This window comes from Podarcis pityusensis (genome assembly GCF_964106645.2).
Source record: "Podarcis pityusensis genome assembly, chromosome: 6".
Classification (NCBI taxonomy): Eukaryota; Metazoa; Chordata; class Lepidosauria; order Squamata; family Lacertidae; genus Podarcis; species Podarcis pityusensis.
Genome location: NC_138030.1, coordinates 20,539,190 through 20,557,611, shown reverse-complemented (window position 1 = coordinate 20,557,611; position 18,422 = coordinate 20,539,190). Strand labels below are relative to the sequence as shown.

The following is an 18,422-nucleotide window of genomic DNA, read 5'->3' as shown; positions in this document are numbered from 1 at the left end:
AATAACATTTTTCTGTCCCTCTAAAGGAAGTCATATTGATTTTCATGGAGTAATGAAGCAGTTATGCTTAGGATAGCAGTCTTAATTTAATTTCCAGTTCAGTGGTCATTTGAATGTAAAAAGTGCCTCTCCATCAATTTACAACACAGGTGCAGCAATGAAAGGGGAAAGTGGTGGGGGGCAAGCTACTTGTCAGGGGGTGGGCATGTGAGATTTTGACCAGCTTCGGCCCATCTGAAGCTGATACAGGCTCGTCTTATCTTGAGCCCAAGCAGAGTAGTCCACACAGCAGAAGGATAAGCAGTATGTGCCACATTCTTAACTTTATTTCCACTCTATGCTGAGAGAATACAAACATGCATCTTGCCTCTGTGAGAGCAGAGAAGCAACTCCTCTCGGAAACAAAGAACACCGAGAGAACACTGAAAAACAGGAAACCAGTGTACGTCACATCCAGTCTCCCATTCCCGTGGGAATCCAACAGTAACTCTGACTGTGGAATGCAAAACAATGTCTTGTGACTGCAGTTGCTGCTCAGTGAGGGAAATAGAAACCAACAGGGCATGCCTCCCCACCTCCCTCTACTTCCACCTATGGGTGCACCTTGATTTCAAATATCAATACAATTTTACTCATGTCTACTCAGGGGAAAGTTCCATTAAGTTCAGTGGGGCCTAATCCCAGTAGGCGGGTACAGAATTGCAGCGTATGACTGTAATATGTACACTTATATATTAGGCACCATTGAACACGGTGTAAACATGTACCAGATTGTGCTGCATGTCCCTAAATCTCTAATGTAAAATATTTCTGTGCAGGGAATTGCAGCCCCATTACAGAGTAGCTGCTCTCTGCATTCATTGATGTAATGTCACATGAGTGTGGACCTCAGAACATCCCCATCTCCTTCTCCTCCACAGATCAGGGTTGCCCTTTGGGTGATATCCAACTCCCTTGTCCTGTGAGCACAAAGAATTCCACTTGTGCAATGGGACCTTCCCTTCTCCCCTCCCCTTGTGTGGGTCTCATGTTTCCCCCCATAACATATACAGTGGTACCTCGGGTTAAGTACTTAATTCGTTCCGGAGGTCTGTTCTTAACCTGAAACTGTTCTTAACCTGAAGCACTGCTTTAGCTAATGGGGCTTCCTGCTGAGCACGCTTTCTGTTCTTATCCTGAAGCAAATTTCTTAACGTGAAGCACTATTTCTGGGTTAGCGGAGTCTGTAACCTGAAGTGTATGTAACCTGAAGCATATGTAACCCGAGGTACCACTGTATTGGGTCTGCATAGGAGGAGCAAGGGATTTCTGGTGTTGCACAAGAACAAATCCTTATGCCGATGGGAGAGTTGCTTAGGGCTACATTGGATGCAAGTTTTGGTCCCCAGCAGAGGGAGATTTAGGGCAGCACAACTGGATCCCCCTAGCACTGGGCGTCGAACTGAGGGGGGCACCACAGGGTGCTGCAAGTATGACGTAGGGCACACGCAGAATGGAAGGCAAGAGGCAGTGGGGGTGCCGAATTTTGGTCTTGCACAGGGGGCCGCTGAAATCTGAAAGACCAAAGTCTGTCCCTGTTCCCAGTGTTATACAAAACGAAGAATACAATTCAAACAAATCCAAAACTCTGAACTACATTTCAACAGCTACCTTTCCTTTGTGGTCCTGGATTTTTTATTTTTATTTACTTACTTTAAACTTGCTTCATGTTTGACAGAAGCTGGAGATAATTACTTCACTATCCTGACTTCAGTGGCATTTGGGGCCTTCAAAATAATTAATTATCTTCGTTTCAACCAGTTATAAACATCACATAATTACCCATTTGGGTGATTTATATCTCACTTGCTTTTATTAATGCGAACTGCTCTGCAGATTCCAACTGGTCCTCTTTGTTATTCAGCATTGTCTCTGAGTTATTAGGAGCTTTAATTTCTCTCCTCACTTGAAGAGGTGTCAAGCTCTCACCATTTTCTCTACATGCATAAGCTTCCCCTACTTGATTTGTCCTTTTAGGAAAAAAGTAATCATCATTAGAGACAGAAACTATATTAAGCAAAAGCAGATTGAGACCGACTGGACCTTTTAAAATGATGATTTTGCTGATTTCTGGGTTTTTAATGGCACGCCCATGCTGCTGTTCCTGCTTTTAAGACGGGATTTGAAAATTTCCAGCTCTGTTTCAATGCATAAAGGCCACACAGAATGTGATTATAAAAATCAATGACAATTTCACCACTGAGTTCGATAATAGCAGGGGCAGAGGATGGAGCAGAGAAAATAAACAGAGAGAGAGGAAAAAAAGGTGAATCTGAGAATAGAATCTCCTTGGGAATGCAGGTTGCAGATGGTTTCTTTAAAAAGAGAGGGCATGTAATCTAGAAAGCTCCCTGCTGCAGCAGCCTTTCCAGGATACCATTTCCCCTTCAAAATTCTCTGAAGCAACTGGCCAAGCATCAGGAGCCAGTGATCAGCAGATAGTAGGACACATCATTCCCTTTAAAAATTATTGTCGCCTAGATTGCAAGCCTACAAGTAGTACCAGGCATCCTCAGGGAACTGTCAGGGGAACAGGGTCCACCAATGCTGATGCCTGTTTCTGGTCCTGTCTCCCTGGGCCTAGTGCTATTGAGCAGCAGCAGCAGTTTGGCAGAAACGAGGAAGCTGCCCCAGCCAGAAAACTCACAGCAGAGGGCACATGGTTAAAAATACACCACCAACAACTGAGAGTCCCAATCTGGGCTGAACTTGCATTTAAGGACAAACACGATAAACATCACATGAAGTTAGGCCCTAAGCCTAATTACCGTATTTTTTGCACCATAACACTCACTTTTTTCCTCCTAGAAAGTAAGGGGAAATGTGTGTGCATGTTATGGAGGGAATGCCTACAGGTGGCATGCCTACGGATTTTCCTCCTCTAAAAACTACGTGCGTGTTATGGTCGGGTGCGTGTTATAGAGCGAAAAATACGGTATGTGCAACGAAAATAAAAAATTATATTCTTGTCCTAGTCCTCTTACTCTGTGGTCTCCCCTGTAGCAAATGCTACATTGCAAACTCCTTTTTTTCTTTTTCTTTTTGCAGGAACCGTCCTCAAATAGTTTGGAAAGTGCCACAGACATTTATGGTCCTATATAAATAGTAAACCATATTCACCTTTACTGCATTGCTGGGAAAATTAACAACCCTAGGAGTCTATTAATGATTTCATTAATACCAGCAGCTTCATGTGAAACCGATTCCTTCCAAAATAAGGGACTATATATTCTGCACACACTGATGAGGTAGCCTAGGCATTCTGCCAAGTTTTATTTGGGAGTCGCTCTCTTGTTGCTGAAAAGCCTTGATGACTTAGTAATCATGGTTGGAGTAAGTCATCTTCAAACCTGACCTAATTTTTCATCCTATCTGTAGACCCAGATAATGGCAGAGACAATCACAGACGCATGTTTAGAATGCGAAGCGAAAATTTCCGCCCATTTGGTTTTCAGAGAAAACAGCAAAGCTTAAGCGTGAAAACTTCACCCACTGTGCAATTCATCATACCAGAAAGCCACAAACTCTGAAATGATGTATTATTATATCATTATATGTACACTGATGAAATATTGTTTTATATTTATGTTTTAGTAAGTATTGGGCAGCAAAGAATGGCTTGGTTTCTTCTTGGCAAACGAACACAATGAGGACACAGAAAATACTGGAGTATTTACAGCAGAGCATACAAGACTCTTCTCTGACATGTAGCATCTCACCTGTAGCCACATGTACATGAAAAAAAACACTGTGTGGTTTGGGGCTGCAACTTGCACTGTACCTCCTTTGATCCTCATCCAAAAGGGGTACAAATACAAAAGATTTCCCAATAGTGTAGTGCCTGAATTGGCTCACTTATTTGAAACATTCAGGGCTACATGCTCTTAAAGCACATCACTGTGGTAAACTTTGTTCATGTTCACTGCACATTGTAGCACATTGTGTGGAGGCACAAACCATGGTATGGTCTGAAGTCACATGAGCTTGCTGAAGCTAAACAGTCTAGGTCTGGTCAGTGCCTAGATGGGTGACCACCTGGAAATCAAATGAATGCTGCCTTGGGTTCCAAGATGAAAGAGAGGCAGGATATAAATGTAAGAAAACAAATGATGAAAATTATATAGATTAATCTGTGGCAGTGGATGCCTGGTTCTCACATAGCACTAAGTCATTTATTATTAAATCATGGAGCCATGGTTTTTGTGAGCTTACAAACCTTTGCTTATTTTAACTATAGTGAAATGTTACATGTGAATCCAGCCCACTTCCTTAACTATAGCTTCTTTAGCCACTCATGACCCTCACCAAGCTATAAAGGCACATGGCAAGAACATCTTGAAAACAACCAAAGTTTGGAGAGACAGGAGATGGTTTGCTTGATTGTCTGTGATACAACTTGTGGTTATCTTGTGGTCTGTGATACAACTTGTGGTTATCTTGTGGTTTGTTCAAACAAACCATGGCTTAAACCAGGGATCTGCAAGGTTTACTTTGCCTGAGCTGGTTCACTCCCGCGGAGATTGCTCTGTGGGCCGGATTGCGTCTGCGCAGACACAATTTCCGGTGCTGTGGAAATGAGTCCCTGCTCCCTCGTTGGCTGCTTGTGGCTCATGGGCCGCAGGTTGCCAACCCCTGGTTTAAACAAACCATGGCTTAGCATTATGTGAACCCCAGGCCAATGATGACCCTAAAGCAGAGATTCCAGGTTCCTTCCTGATGTATAATAATAATTTCCAGATATATAAAGTTTTGTGATATAATTGTTTGTGTTTGCATGAGAGTTACACCCTGTGATTACATAATAAAGCAACCCTGAAGTTGTCTAAGATGCAGTTCCAAGTTAAACACTGGAATATTGCTCTTGTACAATATTGCTAAATGTGCAGATTAGGCCAAGACAGAATCTTTCTAAGAGCTGACACAGCTGTGACGAGTACTTACTTGCCTGCCAATGCAATTATGAACTACATGCATAAAGCTTGTACCACATTTAATGTAGTGCTGTCAACCAACCAACAGATCACCAAGATAATGTTAGCATGGCATTACTACTGTTTTGCACCAAACCACTAGCTTAAAATGATGGAATGGGCAGGCTTTGAGATTGCAACACATTTTCTAACAGCTGGTATTGTATAGCAAACCGTATAGTAATTTCTGATCTGGAGAATATGGAACCAGGGCACCTTCCTAGGGATTCTGGGATTCGTGTGTCAGCAGCAGACATATCTTAGTGGGCATGAAAACACCAAATTAACATGATGTCACAGCAACTTCTGAACATAATAGAGTGAAGTAAGAAGATTAATTTTTTTTTTTTTGCTATCCTCTGGCCACTTTAAAATAAGAAAAAAATAAATGGGAGAGATCAATTTGGCAAGTTTAAGGCATTTTCAAAAATAGCCTTTCCCATATCATAATTTGTAACATAAAACTCTATTCAGAATTTTACCTGTCATTTCCACCCCCATGTTTTTAGTATTCCCTTCTGCCAGACACCAAAAGGAAAACTAATAAACATTTTCCTGTTAATACTATGTGCACAAATTGCATTAAAACCCAGAACTTTGCTACGAAGTTAGGAAAAGTGGTAAAATGAAAAGTAGAAATGTGCACTTCACTAAATTACAATGATTCCTGACTTTTCCTAAATGGCAATGTAATCAAGAATGGATTCTAGCTGTATTATTAAACCACCTCCCTTCAGAAAAAAAAGGTCAAAGCAATTCCTCCTTCCACAATACAAAACTTCAAGAAAGTTTTCTCATGACTAGCATAGTTCATAAGTAAATTGTTCTAGATGAAGGTGATGACAAACTTGTAGCAATAGTATTAATAAAACAATACAGAACATCCATCCATAAAATAAGCCAGCATCCATGATGTAAGAGACAGAAGACACACCAACAATATTAAATCCAGCTGGATTTCAGATTAAACCTCCAATCACCAAAGCACCTTCTCATTGTGCACCTTTATATTTATTTAGTTGTACCCTAGTTCTTAGTTCTTAACTGCTGTGTTGTTCTAATGCTATTTTGGATGCATTCATTCATTCATTCATTCATTTACCCGAGGATCACAGGGTGCTTTCGTACACACAAATCATACCCCACTATTCAACCACAAAAGCAAAATAAAAATGGCAGCGAAGAGGAAGGTGACACTGTTCCACCCTCCGCTGCTGGTGAAGGGAAAGGTTGCATGCCACCTGGGCCAAGTTCTCCAGTGCAAGAGCTCTTGTTCTCTCTCCCACCTCTCCTGCTAAACTTAAATGGAGGGGGAGGGGAGCAGAAGGTCATTCTTCCAGGCAGGGTCATATGCTTTGAATTAATTCACCAAGTTGGTTTTTAAATCCTGTGGTTGTGGATTGGCTAATTAAGCCCTGTTGTGCTTCCCAGTATGAGTTTATGATCTACAGAACTCCCAAGAGGAAGTTCATTAGAACTGCTCTAAGGATTTCAATTGAGCTGGAAGAAGGTGTATTAAGAGCCTGAGCTTCCTGGGGTTTCTCAGACTATTAAAATAGTGTGTGGTAGCAGGGAACCACCTAAAACGTTTGGGCAAAGCTGTTACGGCATGGATCTAGCCTTGCTAAACAGCACTTGCATTTTGACCACAAAGGTTGCATATTTGTGCATATGTTTATCTGCTGGACATCTATCCACATTTTCCATTCCCAAGTCTCATAAATGTCTACGTCACTGGAGAAGTCCATTTATCTGACATTTTACAGCCACCCACCCACACGCACACTGTCTTTCCTCCCCTCAGGTTGTGAAATCAAACAGAATGCATTTGAACTGGTCTGCGGTAGTGCTTGTGAAATGCTGGGTTATGTTTAATGGTGTAATAAACGTTAAGATAAGAATAACCAGGCTCAGTAGCTTTTACAACTTGAAATGTATTGCTTTTTAAAAATGGCCTCATGGGTCACTCTGCTACATCTGTGTTTGTATGAAGGTGGCTACTTCTGTAATTTAATCTCTGAAGTATTTCACACTCACACTCACACATTATCATAAAGCCTAAGGATTATGGCTTGAACAGTTATTCCTAGAGGCATAATTCTGGCTACATAAGAGATTGATGGTGGGCAGCTACAAGGAAGTATAATGTCTCTTTCTCTGCAATAGCAGGGATATTAGCAATCATCTTGCAGGCCCTTTGCTTTAAAAATAAATAATTGATGGCCTGAATAGCTACAGAAAACTTTGGAGATGGAGATATGGCTCACAAGTGAAAACTTGGGAGCGTTGGGAGATTCTCTGTGCAAACCCAACTGAAAATGAACTACAGCAGCGCAAGAGCACAGTCTGGGGGCAGCTCCCATTAATTTCAATGAGATTTGTGCAGCGTGACTTCCTGGTAGAGAATGGCTATTGCAGATCCTTCAAACCCAGTTAAGACTACAATCCTTCAAACACTTTCCTGGTAGTAAGCAGTAAGCAACTCACCATTTGGGATGGGGCCACTACACAAACTTTCTGGCATGAAGGGGAGGGACAGGGGGAAGGTGGCCGGGGAGGTTGGTGTGGAGCAAATGCAGCAGCAGGACCACCTGATTGGTTCTGCTGGTATGTTTGCACCGCACTGATCTCCATGTCACCTTTCCTCTCGGTAAGCAACAGCAACCCACCTGCTGGGAAGCTAGCACCTAGAGAGCCGCTTCTGGGAGTAAGTCCCATCAAAGTCATGTTATATAAGTGCACTGAAAACTTCCTTGCTGCATTTCATATGCCACTACAAACCCCACAGAAATTGTTATTTTTAACAGCACTTTTCTGCTTACAAGTGCACTGGAACACTAGACTGTTATAAAGAATAACATATTAAAATAAAGTTTTCCAGCATGAGTGTGAATAGCCATTATTTCTCTTTCTCCCCCGCACATCCACAAGACTATGATTTTCACAGACTGACAACACCGCGGTGCATATACACCACAAAGTGCTGACTTTTAAACAGTGTAGTAAATCTGTTGTGATGAATCTTCAAAAGCTTCCCCAACACCTTTGATATCTGCAGCTTCATTAATATTTCTCTTTATCTCCCTTAGCTTAATTGTACACATGGGAATGTTCTTACCAGGAGATTAAAGGTCAAGTGTGTTATTAAGTTAACTTCTGTTCAGGGAAAGCTGGATGAAGCAAGAACAGAATGGCTTGCTCCAAGGACTGAAACACATCTGAAACATTTCCAAGCATTTGCTTATCAATGAAATTACATCAGTTTCTTAGGATTTTTTATAGAGTAGCATGTAGCACCTGACTCTCACACGGTAAGAGATATTGATAGCTTCAAGTAAGCTCACAATAAAAGAGAAACAGTGGGACTTAGAACTTAAAAGAGAAGTCTGTGACACAAATTTGCATAAAATTAGGACATGCTAATTACGTGCATGTATGCTTATTTAGCTCTCTGAGCAAATTAAGCTGGAGGGTGACTGGGATCTCAGTGGCACTGCACTTTGCTGCATTCCCAGCTGTTCGGTAAGCAAAGGATATTTTTTTAAGAGCGGAAGGAGTTCCAGGGCCCATTGAAAAAGACCTGTGGCTTAGGCCACCTGGACTAAGCCATCCTGCCCTTCCCCATACCACAACACACACCATTTCAGATGTAGTGCTGCTCCACTACTGCTGCTACTTGCTGGTGACTATAGCAGAGAAAACAACCCATCAATGATAACCACAGAAAAGGGCAGGTCCAAGTGCTGACTTGCGCCTCTGCTTTCACTGGGTGGAAAAGAAGATGAGAGAAGCCTGCAGGGGTTCTTTCAGGACTGCTAAGAGGAGATAAGGTCAGAAGAACATTGGTTAAAGTGTCCAGCCACCTGGGGAAGACCTTTGGACATTATGCAATCTAATCCTCATGCTACCTTAGTGGCTCAGCCATCAAACCCTACGTGAGGGAATCAGAATTACTGCAACACTTGCTCCTGGACCTACCAGTCCTACCATTAGGCAGAGGGAGGCAGTTGATTTTGGATTTCACAAAAGGGCAGAACATACATAGGTATTAGTATATTTTTACTGCTCAGGAGGAGGAGTGGGGATTTTCTATCTCAGGTGCCTAAGTAACCTGAGTACAATGCACCTTGACTTGGGAGGAGGGGCAGGGGTGCCATTTGCTGCTGTGTCTCAAGCAGCAACATGTATTGGGCCACCCCAACTCATTGTATGTTAAGAAAACCTTGTGTGACATCTGGACTGGGCATTCTTGGATGGGGACTGACCGAACAAGCTCTGGCACCTGGAGCTTGTTAAGGGTGTTGGGAATTGTAGCTCTGCGAGGGGTAAACTACAGATCCCAGAATCCATTGGGGGGAATAATGTGCTTTAAGTATATGGTGTGTACACATCCTTAGCTGGACATCTGGTTAGCATACATTGAAACTTTTGCCTATTCAGTATTTCCCCCATAGCCTTGGACTTAAGTGTGATTTGTATACTTCCTATGGTATGATTGCAGACAAACACTTAGCTATGACTCCTGTTATGATTCCCACCTATTGATACCTCAAAGTCACATGGTCCTGGCTAGAATGAAGAGCTGTAGTTCTGGCCATCATATGTGTACTGAGAATGGTAACAACTCTCCAGCTGGAGGCTCCCTGCTGGACAAACTTGAACTTGATTTCTTCTCCTATGTCCACAACAAGTTTTTTGGGGGGTTTTGTTATCAGTTAGAACATTTTGTCCCTTCCATAGAGAACTGGAGAATTCACATTCACTGTGAATGATTCTATTTGGTAACTGTGTTTCCTCCTAAAACAAAACAAAACAAAACAAAACAAAAAAATTCCAGAATTGCAGCATACCTGGAAGGTTAACAAATTTAGGATAGTCCAGATTACTGGTGTTATTATTCAGACTTAAACTGCCCCCACCCATTTGCTTCCTGCAAAGCAAAGGGCTGGATGCACTGATCATTCGCAAACTTCACAAAAGATCCTGAAGATAAATGGCAAATAAATGAAGTCCAGTTATGGTTCCAAAAGGAAGCAAAGGAAGGGAGGGAGGGAGGGAGGAAAGAAAAGTGCAAACTATTGGAAACAAATACAATCCCTTTCCCTAAAAAGAAAAATATTACCCCATATTTTTGACAACAGCACCTATCCTGTTACACCACATCTAGAGACCACTTTTGTTTATATTTAAGGGTGCTTTATGTTTTCTCAAACATGACTCTGCTTAAACACAGCTTTAGCCCCCTGACTGCTTCTCAGCCCCTTTCAACCCACATTCACATTTCTGAGAATGTGGTTGTTTGTTCTTCTCCTTAAGTCTTGAAGTCCTTCTTGACTCTTCTCTTTTATTATGTTCAGGCTCTTAGCAAGTCTTGTCGTTTCCAACTGATAAGCATACTGTACTAGAATTTGTTCTTCCCTTAAAACTACCAAAAATTTAAACCACTGCCTTATTATTTCAAGCACTACTTAAAGTTTGTCTTCCTGCTTCAACACTTCAGCAAAACGCTGAAAATATTTCAGGCAACTGAAACAAGCTATGAAATATGTGTACCGGTATATGCAAAGCCCATTGTTGCTGGTTTCAGCTGTGTGAAATATTTTCTTTCTGCATTTCGAGAAGCCCTTTGTCATGGATAATAATCAGAAAATGCAAAAGAGGACCAAGGCCCCACATGTTGGTTGTGCAGAAGAGAAGATTTCAGTAGGTGCAGCTTGATGGGAGACATCTCTTTTGGTTAGGCCACCCTAAAGACCGCGGCCAAAAGTGCCATCCTGCTTCATAGACAAAACATATGTGTGTATGCCAGGAATTAGAGCATAAGAAGAGTCTGGTGGATCAAGATAGTGGCCCATTGAGTCCAGCATCCTGTTCTCACAGTGGCCAAACAGATGCCTGTGGAAAACTAGCAAGGAGGACCTGAGCACTAGAGCACTCTCTGCTCCTGTGGTCTCCAACAACCGCTGTTCAGAACATGGGCGTAGCCAGGATTTTTGTTGGGGGGCAGGCCTTTAGTTAGGGGAGTGGACCTCAGTTTGCTATGTATTTTATTGATTTTGGGGGGGCTGCCCCTCCCTGCCCTCCCCCCTTGGCTACGCCCATGGCTCAGAAGCATTGCTGCTTGCAACTGTTGAGGCAGAACATTTCCACCATGTCTAGCTGCCACTGATAGCTCTCTCCTCCATGAGGCAGGTTTACATTCTCAGTTAACAGATGAGGTTTAGAGAACTAACACTCTTGAATAGAATAGGGGCCAGTGCCTTTTAAACCTTTGGTATACACTGGGCAAGAGGGACGCAGGTGGCACTGTTGGTTAAACCACAGAGCCTAGGGCTTGCCGATCAGAAGGTCGGCGGTTCGAATCCCCGCAACGGGGTGAGCTCCTGTTGCTCAGTCCCTGCTCCTGCCCACCTAGCAGTTCGAAAGCACATTAAGTGCAAGTAGATAAATAGGTACCACTCCGGCGGGAAAGTAAACGGTGTTTCTGTGTGCTGCTCTGGTTTGCCAGAAGCAGCTTCATCATGCTGGCCACATTACCCGAAAGCTGTACACCGGCTCCCTCGGCCAGTAAAGCGAGATGAGTGCTTCAACCCCAGAGTCATCCGCGACTGGACCTAACAGTCAGGAGTCCCTTTACCTATACACTGGGCAGTATGCTGAAGGTATTATAAACAAATTTTGTATTAGTCTTTATAACTCTTTATTACCTGCACCACCAGAATAATTGTTTTAAGGCATTTGGTACATAGACTAGGACACATCTTCAGTGATGCTCCATTTACCTGGAATGAACTTGCTGGCATGCTGCCAGAACTGCATGCTGGCATCTACAAGGTAGAAACCAAGATCCGCTGACTGTAGCAATCACGGAGGACGAAGATACAGTCAGCGGATCCAGTTTCTTGTTAATGATTAAACCCTTGGATCCTACAATTTTAGCTTCTTAATAAATATACTGATGCTCAAATATTGAACTGAAGGTCATTAAGCTGTGTCTGAATGAACATAGATTGTCTGCACATTTCTTTTTTTCTTCTTCCTAAGCTCAATTATCAAAGACAGACTGGGATAATATCAACTATAATCACTCTTAAGTGAATAATTTGATTAGTGCTGTGCCAAAAGTTTCCCATTTTAAGAAAACCATTCTCCATTAATTAATGAGAAAAAAATGCATCATCAGCCATGCTCTCCGACTATTTGTTACAGCCTGTCACGGTCAGCCTACACAGTGCTCTTCAGCTCCCTTCCTCTTCCTTGTCTCCCCTAGCCCTGTGAAACTCTTCCCTTCCTTCCTACATCCTTTTGTCTCTGCAAACTAACAAACAGCTGGAGGGAGGTCCCCACCCCTCCTTGTCTTGCGCAGTCTCCACCCTCCTGATAGCTTTCCATAGGTCATTACCAGTCTTTGTCCCCCCTAATGACCCACATTCAGCAAGCTATCACCAGGCTGGCTTGGCATGTTAACAGAAGCTTGGGGGGGGGGTGTTTCCAGTGTTTTGCAGTTTAACTCCTCCAAACCTTGATCAATTCTAACTTTTATTGGAGCCAGGAATGTATGGCTCCAATAACAACCCTAAAAACCCTACTTGTTTTTTATTTAAATGGAAAAGGTTTGAAGGGGTCTTAGGTGGCCACACCAAATTTTTTTTAGTATCATGGCATCACAGCAGGAGACAAGTGTTTATGTACATGCGTGTGCATGTCTGAGAACCAGCTAGAAACCCAGGCAGCTGGTGTGGGGACTTCCAGTCCTGGGGCCTCTATCTACCTATCTATCATCTATCATCTATCTATCTATCTATCTATCTATCTATCTATCTATCTATCATCTATCTATCTATCTATCTATCTATCTATCATCTATCTATCTATCTTCAAAAATGTTTCTTTTCACTTTCACACTCACCTACCCCTAAGCTTACCGTAGTCCCGAGCTGGAGGGATGTCATCTCTGCTAAACTCTAAACTCATTCAAATGCACCAAGCAATCCTGCCCTCCCCAGTTCGAAACCAATAAATCCCATCAGCCAATCATTCTGCACTTTTCACCCAAGCAGTGGAGACTTTTCGATTAGGACAAATGGTACACTGCCCTAGCAACCCTAGTCTGCTCTCAGCCAGCCCCTAGCTGCCTGCCGCCTTGCTTATCAGCAGCCAAGGGGCTGACACTGGCTGTCAGCTTCCTCTTCCTTAGTTCCCGTTTTGCCCTTGTGGATCTCAGCCTGGAGAAGAATGGCGGCAAAAGGAGAATTAATTGACTCCATGGGCATAGCCAGGGGGTGGAGGCCTTTTCTTAGGAGGGGCAGAACCTCAGTTAGCTATGTATTTTTATTGCCTCCCCTTGGCTAAGCCCATGATTGACTCTGTCTGCTATTGGCTCTGGTTCCACCTACTGTTGGCCTCTTTGCCTTCTGCCCTACCAGTCCCAATGGGCACCATCCACCGCTGAGTCCAAGATAGGGATTGAGAACCTGTGGCCCATTTTGGACGACAACTCCCGTTGTCCTTTACCATTGCCCAAGCTGTCTGGGGCTGATGGGAGGATAGCAATTAATGGAGGAATATAGGTTCCCCATCTGTGACCTAAGAAAGGAATAGTCTGCAAGCAGCTATAACAATATGATACCCATAAGAAAAGCAATATTTAAAGCAAAAGTTTTGCTTCTCTAAACTTGTAACTTTTATTTCTCATTCCACAAGCAGTGCAGTCACAGATATTTCAAATTACTGGTTGCTAACTATTTGAGACTCTAGTCCATTTGCTACTGTAACCACCCCTTCCCGTTATAAAACACCTCTTTATGATTATAAAAGTACAAAACACTTCTTTGTCAGCTAATTGCATTAGTAATTACTCAAACACCAGCCCACCCCTTTTCTTAATAGCTATAGTTTCCTGAAATCTCTCTCTACTATTCTCGAAAGGAGGCAATGGTAATGATAAAAAGCACATATATATTAAAATGCGACTCCCATTTATTTTCAAGCTAAGTAGCACCTGTGGAGGAAAGAATGCGAGACAGAATATTTTTAGTACAAAACAGACTGCATGCACTAAGGCTATAATTAGTATTTTATTCTAAGCACTGTGCAGCAGAATGACGAGTGACTACAGCTACAAATCTGTTCATCTAAACATCTGCTGCTTCAAGAATACGTCACCCAATAATCAAACCAATGTAAAGAAAGAGGCAAAAAAACCAGGCTTTCTTAAATATTATTATTGTCATTATTCACTATTTATGTAGTAGCTCTTCATATACACAATGCTCGGCAATTTTTATTTAATCCATTATCAGAATAGTAAACTTTCTTTTACTGAAAGGGAACTACTGTTGCAATCCATATGTGAGCGGAAAGCAAAGTTTTGCAGAATGGCAGGAAGTACAGCACAACTGCTTTCCCAGGCTACATGTGTTCAGGTGAGGTCCGAGTCAGATATTTCGTCTACTGGACCACAAAAACAACAATATTGTTACAGAAGCCCGACATCTGTCCCTCTCTCTGCTAAGCTGTGGCAAGAGCGCATAGGATCTCAGGCACTCACACAGGGTCTGTGTTCCTTTGGAGAAAAGAAAACATGGCGGAGACTGTCGTGCTTTAAGAAATTGGGTTTATTCACCTATTTACCCCTTCATAGAGCAGATCCAGATCTTACAGCATGGCCCAGAGCATTGCAGGCAGTCTTTCCTTCTTCCTCACCAAGATGGATCATCCCCTTCTTCTTCTTCTTCCTCCTCCTTCTTCCCAGAAGCCCCTCCCCCAGAGTAGTTACCTTGACAACCTTCCAAATCTCCAGTCTATGGTCACACCTGGGGCAAGGAGTTGTTGAGGACCCTGAAGGCTCTCTATCGTCATGCTAACAGCCCTGCTCTTCCCTCAGCCAGCCAGACTGGTTTGCCCAGGAATTCTGTCTGGCACAGCCCTGCTGTTTATATTTTTGTTTTTTAAAAAATCCATATCCCAATCAAAATCCTAGTTTTCACTTGTTCCTAGTGTTTCTATAACACCATCTTTAGAACATGTTGCAAGAGGAAGAGGAAGAGAAGAAGAAGAAGAAGAAGAAGAAGAAGAAGAAGAAGAAGAAGAAGAAGAAGAAAGGTCCTAGGAATGGAATGCAGCTTCATTTTCTTTGCAAATTCCACATGCTAAGATTCAGGGGGAAACTTAATCAGCAACCAGCAAAACTACTGAATCCCAGCAACAGTTCAGATGCACATACTCCCAATCATATAGACTGATTATTCAAAAACTTTAAATCACTCTGTTGCTCTGTCTGTGTTGCAGAAGCAGGATGCACTTTCCATTTTCTTTTCTTCTTCTTTCTTTTTTATGCTTTATTATTCATAATCACATCTGTACAACATAAACTTACATTCATTGTTATCTATGAATCAAGGTTGTCAAAAAACCCAAAGAAAAATACAAACTCTTTAACAATAAATTTTCTCCATCAACCAGTGACTTCCCGTCCTTTCCATATTTCTTACATTTTAATAAACTTGTTACATAAATTTGACTACCTATTTAATAATAAAGTATTAAAGATCCTCTGCAATTTCCTTTAACATAGTTATTTACAAATGTTACTCAAAGGCTACAACTGTGTTCAAGTCTTGGCAACTATTCTTTTTAAAATATTTCTTAAAATGTTCCCAGTTTGAAATAAACTCCTGTTTAGACTTATCTTTAAACTTTTCAGAGAGGTTAGCTAGCTCAGCGTATTCTACTAAGTTCACTATCCATTCAGTTCTAGTTGGAATTTTATCGCTCTTCCAATGTTTTGCTACAAGTATCCTCGCCACAACCGTAGCATATAATAAGATTTTTCTTACATTTCTAGGGATGTCTGAGCCTATTATACTGAGTAATAATGACTCTGGTTTTTTGAGAAGGGTTATATTTAGCATTTTTTAAAGCTCAAGATAGCTGTCGTTCCAATAGGATTTGATCTTTTTGCATACCCACCACGTATGGAACATTCTGGTCCCTAGTTCTCCACATCTCCAGCATGTATTTGGGACGTCTTTAAACATTTTAGCAAGCTTGCAAGGAGTCAGATACCAATGGTAAACATCTTTTGAAAGTTCTCCCTTAAAGTATAACATGCTGTGAATCTCCAATTCACTTTCCTTAGATTTTCCCATTGACACATCTCTATGTTGTGGCCAAAGTCTTGGGCCCATTTGATCAAATGGGTCCACTTTCATTGCGAGCATACAGATGGAGCTGAGCGTGTGATGTCACATGCGCAAAGATGTATCAGTGTCCTCCACGTTAATATGTAGGAGATAACCCCTCCCCCATTCCACACCCGCTATAATCACTAGCCCCCCCACAAGAATGCACAGAAAGCCTAATCAAAACAAAAGAGTAGTTGTAGGGTAACTTAAATATCCAAACTAGACTCCCAGGTTCCATACTTATGTCACAGTGGTAGCTTGTCAGAAGCAGGGAAATGACTGGTTTGTCCTCTGCTGCTTCTGGTAACACTGATTGGGGTGGCTAGAGCAGGGGTCAGCAAACTTTTTCAGCAGGGGGCTGGTCCACTGTCCCTCAGACCTTGTGGGGGGCTGGACTATATTTTGAAAAAATAAATAAATGAACGAATTCCTATGCCCCACATATAACCCAGAGATGCATTTTAAATAAAAGGACACATTCTACTCATGTAAAAACACGCTGGTTTGCCTACCCATGGGCTAGACTAGAGGATGCATTGCAGCTACCTCAGCAGAGGGGCACATGGTGATGTATGGGACCAAAAGGGCTCCATCTGTGTCTATAAGAAGGAGCAGAGCACAATATACTGCTGCTGGAATCTCTAATTAGTTCCTCTTTTCTAATTTCAGAGGAACAGCTAACCACTGCAGACATAACACCCTTTTGAAAATAATATTAAAAACATCAGATAAACAAAGCACAGCCCATGGAAGCTTATGCCATAATACAGTGGTGCCCCGCAAGACGAATGCCTCGCAAGACGAAAAACCCGCTAGACGAAAGGGTTTTCCGTTTTTCGATGCGCTTCGCAGGACGAATTTCCCTATGGGCTTGCTTCGCAAGACGAAAATGTCTTGCGAGTCTTGAGATTTTTTTCGCCCCCCCCTTTTTCTAAGCCGCTAAGCCACTAATAGCCTTTTAGCCGCTAAGCCTTTAATAGCCGCTAAACCACTAATAGCGCTAATCCGCTAATCCGCTAATAGGGTTGCTTCGCAAGACGAAAAAACCGCTAGACGAAGAGACTCGCGGAACGGATTAATTTCGTCTTGCGAGGCACCACTGTATTTTCATCCAAATCTTTTAGGAGCCACAAATGTTTTTGGTGTTCTTTTTTCTTTCCTCCTGTGGCAGACTTAACAGCATATCTTTCCTGGAATAGTGAATGCTAGCTCTGCTGTTCAAAGCTAATAAACAGCTATCTTTGCTGCTTTTATTTGTCATAACCTAGAGTGCCAGTTGTTTAATCGGGGTGGGGGTGAGGGTTGAAAGCTGATTTTATGCAAATTGTAGTTTGAGTAATTCAAGTATTGCACCACACCCTGAAATCTACCATGTTGTATGGTAGGCTACAAATATGCCAAATAAACAAATAATTTTGAAGCAATATGACACATTTCTGGGGCTGATCTAAAAAAATGAGGCTTAGGAGAATAAATCTAGAAACTTTATTTTCCCATTTGCAAGTAGCAGAAAAGTTTGGATATTATAAAAAGTGAGTCATAGCTTGACTTGTGAACTTCTACATAAGCAAATGTCAGTCTACCCTGCACTGTCAGAGAGAAATACAATATTTGAAGTCCATTCTGAGTTCTCCAAAGAAATATGTCCTGGAAAGCTCAATAAGCAAGTGTGTGTGTGTGTGTGTGTGTGTGTGTGTGTGTGTGTGTCTGTGTCTGTGTGTGTGTGTGTGTGAGAGAGAGAGAGAGAGAGAGAGAGGTGTTTATCCTGAAAAAGAAGTAAGAAACCTATTAAATATAACTAAGCAACAAATAGAACCAGATCGTTATTTAGCTTTATTAAATATTTTCTCAAACAGCAACAAGAATTTGAAAAGTAAAGCGTTGGAATACAATTCTGATTGAAAAGTTGACAAATAAAATAGGCTGGGAGGCGGGTCTAAAAAGAGCAACACTTTTGGATCAGGATGGTTTGACATTGTAATGTATACAAATAAGAAAATGAATGATATAATATCACCACCTCAGTGTGCCACTTTGTGGAACTTATCATTGTTTGTTTCTTGCTGCAGTAAACATTAAGAATCATAGTGATATTTGCTATCTTCCTACTGCACTTTGTAGAGAGCAATTCTTGTGTGATTTTTGCTCAGCCTATTATCGACTCGGGAGCAGGGTTTCATTCAAGTTATGCTCAGAATATTGGTTACATTTTAAATTACGTTCTTCT

The 18,422-nt window shown here is 41.9% G+C and overlaps 1 protein-coding gene across 1 annotated transcript in view; it reads right to left on the bottom strand.

The window, feature by feature from the left end:
• The window catches only part of SULF2 (sulfatase 2), a 286,446-nt gene that overhangs the window by 133,819 nt on the left and 134,205 nt on the right, over nucleotides 1-18,422 (bottom strand). The gene's annotated exons all lie outside the window — the stretch shown is intronic.